Below are 7,873 nucleotides of genomic sequence, written 5' to 3' on the forward strand. Positions count from 1 at the left end.
GAATGCTTTACATAGATTAATAAAGGGTTTTTTTTTTGTTAAGTTTCCCTGTTCCTCTAGTCACCATACACCAGTACACAAACAGACACACACACACACACACACACACACACACACACGAGAGAGAGAGAGAGAGAGAGAGAGAGAGAGAGAGAGAGAGAGAGAGAGAGAGAGAGAGAGAGACTCTTAGGTAAGCAGAGAGCTCAGAAACTCATTTACAGTTTCTTTCTGTTCTCTTCTATAGGAGCTATCTGTCACTGCCTTTGTGACTGTGTTTCCGGGGGAACTTCAAAGTGGGCGACCTCTTTTGTACACTTAAAGCTGAGGGATGGACAAATTCCTGATAAGCAATTTAATGTTTGACTGGCTGTCAGGAGGTCTGATTCGTGGCACTGAAGTTGTGTTCCTAGGAGACCTCCTGAGTGCAATTACCACTAGATGTCCCCCTTTTCCTCAACCTAAACCACAAAAGAGGCTCTACCTCATACTCCTGCCACAGCAGGGTAGGTGAACATCGGGGTGGGCAGAAGCCTCTCTCAGGCAGTAAGCACTTTGAATATTATCCGGCATGAAGAGCCTTGGAGAAGTCCACCAGCAATATTTTCCTCTGCGTCTTTCCCCATAGACTTGAAGAGTTTCCAGACCAGAGCCAACAAAATCCTGAATAAAAGTCTTTGAACCTCCAGTAGCCTCTTGGAGCATGGCTTCCAAAACATAAAAAAAAAAAAAAAAAAAAAAAAAAAAAAAATGCCAGATCAATATTGTAACAGATCATAGACTAGCCTGAGACTGATCACTTCCCATGTTGGTAGAAGACACAGAAAAGTCAGCCATCACTTCATCCCCCAGGAAGTTCTACTGAGAGATCCATCAGAGCTTCTCATAAACACAGCACTTCTCTACCCGTGGCCTCCATTTTCCATATTCATTTTTGTGGTACATACTAACTTCACTGCTCCATTCCTGTTAGGCTATAAACGGTGATGCCCAAAACTTTTGGTGGTAATTTGCCAGTACCAATATATCCACAGTCTGATAAACTAGAAGTCCGTGTATGGGTACCAAGGGGAAAGGTGGATACAACTAACTTTTCCCAACTACAGCAGGCTGGAACCTAAAACTAGCCAAGGCAGGGCAAACTCAACTCTCATTGGCTGAAAATCTTTTATGGATGAAATTTTGTGGCCAAAGTTCTGTGTCTACCTAAGAATGTTCCAAGAATGTAAAACTATCACAATTGCTGAATTTAAAATATAAAGAAGACAGGAATGATAGAAGAGATATGTTTCCAGAAATCCTGACGTGAAATACTCAGAAAGCCACATGGAGGAAAATGTAAACATGGTTCCTTAAGGCACCTCTGACTATGAGTTTCACTGTCTCCTCTAGCTTCAACAGAACATGAAAAAGAAGAGAGAGAACACTGTATCTCTTGGGCCTTAGAGGGACCAAGGGGGCTTATTCTGTCTGAAGGTGCAAGAGAAATCAAAGAAAGGATCCAGAGGTGATGTGAGAGTAGACAAACATGAAGAATTGGGCTGAAAACTTCTCTGTGGGTTAAAAGAGGGCTGCAGAACCTTCCAGGTTGGTGGTGAAATCCAGTAATGGTTAGTTTGACTCATCTCACTGAGGCTGAAATGGAGCACAAGGCTTTGGAGAGACATAATACATACTTTCAGTATAATTTAAGAAATGCAAGTAGAACATTTCTTTGAGCTCACAGAGGTTTGCATCAAAAGGACTCACTGAGTCCTCAGCAGAAATTGTTTAAAGAAAATGAGTTATAATAACATCAAATTTTAACATGTTTTGACTCAAAAGGTGTTCTTGAAGATAGGACCTTCATTGCTGTTCTATTGCTATGATGAAACACCAGGACCAAGCCAACTTTTAAAAGAAAGTATTTAATTGAGGGCTTGCTTACAGTCTCAGAGTTAGTCCATGTGGCAGAGAGGTGGGAGGCAAGCATGCAGACATGGCACTGGGACAGTAGCTGATGGCTCACATCTGATCTGCAAGTTGCAGGAAGAAAGGAAGTGGATTGTGTCTGGTGTGAGCTTTTGAAGCCTCAATGCTTACCCTAATGACAAACCTTCTCCAGCAAGGTCACACCTACTCTAAGAAGGCCACACCTCCTAGTCCTCCCTAACAGTTCCACAAGCTGGGGACCAAGCCTTCAAACACACAAGCCTATTAGGGCCATTCTTATTCAAACCACCAGATAGCCAGGTATCCTCTGCACCTTGATCAAGTATGCTCTAGACGCAATCTCATCCAGGAATGGGGAGGTGGGCCTGGAATCCCACTCCTAGCTGAGGAGTTATCCCGCAGTTAATAGATGCTAGGAAAGGGAGAGTCGGTTTTCTTTAAAAGCATGACCCTAGCTGGTATTTGACCATGCTCCAGGAGATGGTCACACACCCAAGTCTATATGGGCAATACAAATGAGAACTGTTGAGTTTTAAATAAACAAACAAGCAAAAAGCAAGGACGTAAAGTTGGTTGGGTGGGGAAGAGAGTAAGGGATCCAGAAGAAGTTGGTGCCTAGAAGAGAATGGGATTAAGATACATTGAATAACATCTCAAAGAATTACAAGAAGAAAAATAGGGACATCAAATAAAACTAACTAGAAAGAGTATTTTAAACTTGAATATTCCTAGTGAAATAGAATATATAATGCAGGAATTCAGACCCTCGCCCAAGGAAACAATGCACTGTCAAAATGGGAGACCTCATTCTGCTTCTCTCAATAGACAGCAGGGATTCAAAGACACACTCAACAAGCTCAGCCTAATAAAAATGCAAGCAGCTCTCCTGAACCATCTGACTGCATTGGGAGGGTAGATACCAATAGAGAGAGTCATGATTTCTGAAGTCCAGAACAAAGCTGATGTACACCAATGGTCCTGATTATCCTTCTTTATCCGTGCATAAATACCTAGGCTGAAGATGATCGAGGCGTATCTTAATATTTCTTAAGAAAAATATTATTGTTCAAAACTATACACTCAGCGGAAAAGATTCATGAAAGAGGAAAGAGGAAACATGTGTCGCACATTCAAACTGTCACAAAGTATAATTTCATGGGCTGGTAGGAGTGAATCATTTAGGGGAGCCAAAAAGAAAAATAATCCTGCCTAAAGAGGCAATTGAAAGAGAAGATGAGATTTGAGATTTTTAAACAAACAAAAACCCTACCAACGTCACCAACTGGCAGTGAAGTTATCTCAGAGTTCACTGGCAGATGTGAGCAAAGATCCTTCAATGTGAAATTAAACTGGGAAATAAGGATCAGGGAATAAATAGGCAAATTATTTCAACGAATGAAGAATGCTGGGAAAGGGGGTGGAAAGGAAGTCAGCTGGTGAATTGGTAGCAAATTACTGAATTTGAGACAGGGAAACACATGGATTTACATGGACAGATGTTGAAACGTTTCTGAAAGCCATCTCTTTAAATACACAAAACTTCAAAGTAACTGGACAAATAATTTCAATATGGCAAATTAGAAGGAAGGGAGTCACGCATGCGTAATAAGGAGAAACAAAGTGTCAACTAAGTAACCATAGCATGCAAAGTCTTATGGAGTGACCAGCAAAAGAAAACACGTCTCTTCTGTTTGTAAGACACATTCCCCAAGGAATGAAGGAGTGAGAAGGAGCCTTAGGAGTGCTGATGTTTAAAACAATGCCAACTCAAACAAATAAGCAAAAGTAAAAAGTAAAAAAAAAAAAAAAAAAAAAAAAAAAAAAAAAAAAAAAAAATGGTTGAATAAGGGCAAATTTATTCTACCATTCACAGAATCTAAGAAAAAAATCCATACATTCATAAATAAGTTGCTTCAAATTGTCTTTAAAGACTTATTTATTTATTTTATGTATGTGAGTACATTGTAGCTGTACAGATGGTTGTGAGCCTTCATGTGGTTGTTGGGAATTGAATTTTAGGACCTCTGCTCACTCCAGTCAACCCTGCTTGCTCCAGTCAACTTGCTCGCTCAGGCCCAAAGATTTATCTATTGTCTTCTGACACACAAAAAGAGGGTGTTAAGTCTCATTACAGGTGGTTGTGAGCCACCCTGTGGTTGCTAGAATTTGAACTCAGGATCTTCGGAAGAGCAGTCAGTGGCCATCTTGCCAGCCCAAGTTGCTTCAAATTTAAAAAAGAAAACAAAACAAAAAAGCCACCATCAACCTATAAAAATAGACAAAGACTATGCAAAGAAAAGACAATGTCTGAAAAAAAATCACCTGTGTCATCAAAAGAAAGTAAATGTGAGAAATAAATATATGCAATATATGCCAGTTTGGCAACAATCGAAGAATTGCTTTCTGACTAGTACTAAAAAGAGGAAGTTCGGACTTTCGCAGAACTGGAAACTCTGAAGGACAGCCAAAAAAAAAAGTAGGAAGAACTGAACGCATGTATTGAGCTGGCAGTTCACTTCCTGACTCTTACCTGAGCTAAGCTGTTAGGAGGATAGGAGAATGGAGGCTGGAGAGCTGGCTCAGTGCTTAAAAAGCACACACTGCTCTTCCAGAGGACCAAGAGTTCCCTTCCTAGCACCCAACAGGCAGCCAGCCCCCAGCCTTTTCCAGCTCCAGCTGCAGGGTGACTTGACACCCTCTTCTGGCTCCCTAGGGCTGATTTGAACACTAGCATGTCACTTCTGCTCTGATACACTGCTATAAACTAACACAGTCAGCCAGAGTGGTACTCTGTGACCGTTATTTCCCCTAAACTGATATCTGCTCATTATTGGCACACGTGCTTCTGTGTGGATAAAGAAACCAAAGAATGTCAGACCTTGAGAAAAAAGGAGGACTCACTGTCAGAGGCAGATGGTGAGAATCTCCATATGAAGGAAGATCCTGAGTAGTGGAATCTGATGTTATTACTGGTCAACATTTTCTTCCTGGTTTTAATTATCCCTTAATTTTTATTTACATAATTATAATTTCTTCTGGATGCTGATTGTTGCCATGAAATAGTCCTGCTCTGATGCCCTGTAGCCCAGACATTGTGATGTGATCTAAAACAGATCTCAATGGATTCTAGTTCTTGACCAAAAATTATATGAATTCACTCATTTCAGCTGAGCCCAGATTATTTCTGTTAGAGGGGAATTCCTGTAATTCCTACCTCCTAGTTCAGTGCCTGTTGATTCTCAAGCCAAATATCTTAATAATCTGATTCATTCTGAAAAAAACTTCAAATTTCCTTTGAATTAGCTTCTCATTTAACTTAACCAAGGTAAGATTTTACTACTGCAAAACAACAAAAGCAGAAACAACAAAATAAATAAATAAATAAAACCCTAACTGGTGTTCCAAGATGACAAATTACAAATTTTGCCTAAATATTTTTATTTTTTGAATTATGGGGGGTGTCACATAAGTGCAGTGCCAGAAGAGGCCAAAAGAGGATATCAACTCTCCTGGAGCTTGAACTTCAGTGGTTTGGGGCACCCCACGTGGGTGCTGAGAATTGAGCTCTGGTCTTTTGGAAGAGCAGTGTGTGCTCTTAACCACTGAGCCAGCTCTTCTGCCCTTTGTTTCTGGCTTTGATATTTCTTTATTTTAAGAATGCTTAAGATGACTATTTTATAAACAAATGTATAAAGGAATGTTTTGTCAAATGATAATAATCAGCAAAAATATAATAAAAGAAATATTCTATTCATGTTTTCCTTTAAAATTTTAATATATTTTAATTAATATATAATTATATCACTTCTCCTTTTTTCTTTCCTCCCTTCAACCCTTTCCATGTCACTTCCACTCTCAATTTTTTTTTATCATTTTATTTTTACTATTATTGTTACACGTACACGGGTATATACATACACCCTGGTGAATCTATGTTTGTAGTGTGTGTGTGTATGTTTCAGAGATAACCCTCTACCTCCGACAGCCAATGCAGGGGCTCATCCCAGAGAGAGGCTAACTGTCCCTCTCCCAGCAGTCATTCATTGCCTGCAGATCTTTGTCTAGAGTTAGACTCCACAGGGTTTTCTTCCATCAACATTCACACTCTCTCGCCGCTGCCATTGCCACTCTTCGGATCTGGTCAGGCTACCTTTTCTAAGAGGCAAGCACACAGCAGACATACTGGAGTTCTGCTCTGATAACCTTTCCACCTCCTCTTCTGAGCTGTAGGAGCTGTGCTGCAGAAGTTTCCCTTTGGGCTGGGCTCCCTGCCATCCACTGATCTCTGCTTTGTGTCCAGCTATGCTTTCCTGTTGATGGTCTCCATGTGTTGTAAAGAGAAGCTTCTTTAATGAGGGGTGGTAGCTATACCTCTTATCTATGTTATATGGATAAGATCTAGACTGTAGTTAGGAAATATACTGGTCTAGCAAAGTGGCAATACCAGCTACTCTTCTAAGGTCCATGGGCTCAACTAGGTTTCTAGTAACAGGCAAGAATTCCTTCCTGTTGAGTGGTTTTAAGTCCAGTTAGACAGCTGCTATCGGGTGCTAACAGTGCGTGAGTGTCATTTATTGCATCTTTATCTAGCCATGCTGGTCATTGTTGTAGTTCATAGGTGTCACAGCTGGATAGGACTATTAATTTCTTCCTTCCCTTGATAGCTGCTAATAAAATATAAAGCACATAGATTTAACATATGAATGTTTAGGGGCAACACTAAAAATGCTACAATGTAACTTGAAGACTTAAAAGTTGTAGAGACAAAAATATACTAAGTATCTGAATGTTAATTCTCTTAAAATTATTTCTCTACAGATTCTGACTCAATAGATTCCTCTTTGAACTCCTTCCTACCCATAAATGTTAGGCTTCCTCCAAGTGTATTCTCAGCTTTCCCCATCCTTTCCATTCTGCATGTTCCTTGAACAACTGGAAACACATCCATGTTTCGAAAGCCATCTGTTTGCCGGTGAATTGCTGGCCATCATCTCTGACACTGTTCTTCTAAGTAAGATCGATGTCCTATTATATAAGATGTTCTAGCTGAACACCCCAGAGGCAGAGACCATCTAAGTCCACAGCTAAACTTCTGTTCTTTCCCTACTCTCACCCCAATTCTGTTTTTCTCTAAAAGTTCCCTTCTGAGTAAGTGACCCCAGAAGAAACAGAAGAAAGTGTTTCCCATACCAACTCATTTTCCCTTGTCACCCACGGCCTCCCCACCATTTCTTGGCTTGGTCTTACCTCTTGTATCTAAAATGTTCTCACACCTTTTCATCCACGTCATCAGCACTGTCGTCCAAGCTAACTTTATTTCCTTCCTCAATCACATCAGCGGCATTCTGTTGCTCCCCCTTATCCATCCACACCCCCCACTTACACCATGACACAGTCAGCATTCTTTGAAACTGCATGTCTCATCATTTCCTTCCCAGTCTTGAAACCCTTCAGCAGCTCATTCCTTAGAATAAAAAGAAAGTTCTTCAGCATAAATTATAGGGTTTGTCTTGATGCAGTTCCTGACAATTATCCCAAATGCTTTTCATGTTCCATGTATATAATCTTGTAGGTCTTTAAGTGTAGGCTTTTAATCTTACGTGACATTCTATCAGCTTTCCTGCACCCCTAAGTTTACCTGATCATTTCTACCTAGTCTTCAGCTACAAAGTCTAAACTTATTTTCTCAGAAAAGTTTTATTTAAACACAAAATCATTCTTGCAAAGCTGCCCCACATAGCACTTCCTCTTCTGATGGCTATCTTTCATAAGCTCGGTGAAGAAGGTGCTGAAGTGTGTTTACTGGTCTTTCTCAAATATGTGCCATGTAATAAAGACAGATATGACTTAATGAACATACAGATAGAAAGGTACCCAACTATGGTTAATAGAAAGTCTTAATTGAAGGAGAGAGAGAGAGAGAGAGAGAGAGAGAGAGAGAGAG

Source organism: Mastomys coucha, unplaced genomic scaffold (assembly GCF_008632895.1).
Source record: "Mastomys coucha isolate ucsf_1 unplaced genomic scaffold, UCSF_Mcou_1 pScaffold18, whole genome shotgun sequence".
NCBI lineage: Eukaryota > Metazoa > Chordata > Mammalia > Rodentia > Muridae > Mastomys > Mastomys coucha.